Genomic DNA, 431 nt, shown 5'->3' with positions numbered 1-431 from the left:
CCCCACCTGCCCCACCCCCCCCCCCACACCCCGGCGGGGGGGGGGGGGGGGGGGGGGATGCACCTTGTGTGAAGAGGCAAACCACAGGCAGCAGAAGGAAGGGAAGCAGAGCCAGGCCTTAAGGCAAGGCAGGCAGGGCTGAGCTCTACCCCGGGACACGGCGGGGGATGACCTGAGCTCCCCCCAGTTCATCGTACCCCGCTTCCCGAGGACGAGTCAAGCTCAGCAAGTCCCTATGGCAGGGACGTGGGTGACTGCACTAGTCCGGGCAGCGGAGGGTTAACGCTGCATCGTGGCCGTCACGGGCTGCCCCCGCTTCCTGCTGCTCAGCGGCGCCCCAAGGGTTAACGCGCCGCAGCAGGAAGTTTCTAAGAAACGGCTGTTTTGTTAAAAAACGAGAAGCTGCTGCTTTACAGAGCGGTGCTTTCACG

The sequence above is a fragment of the Aptenodytes forsteri genome, unplaced genomic scaffold, assembly GCF_000699145.1.
Source record: "Aptenodytes forsteri isolate BGI_AS27 unplaced genomic scaffold, ASM69914v1 Scaffold455, whole genome shotgun sequence".
NCBI lineage: Eukaryota > Metazoa > Chordata > Aves > Sphenisciformes > Spheniscidae > Aptenodytes > Aptenodytes forsteri.
The sequence above is the reverse complement of the archived record's forward strand: the minus strand, read 5'-3'. Positions refer to the sequence as shown.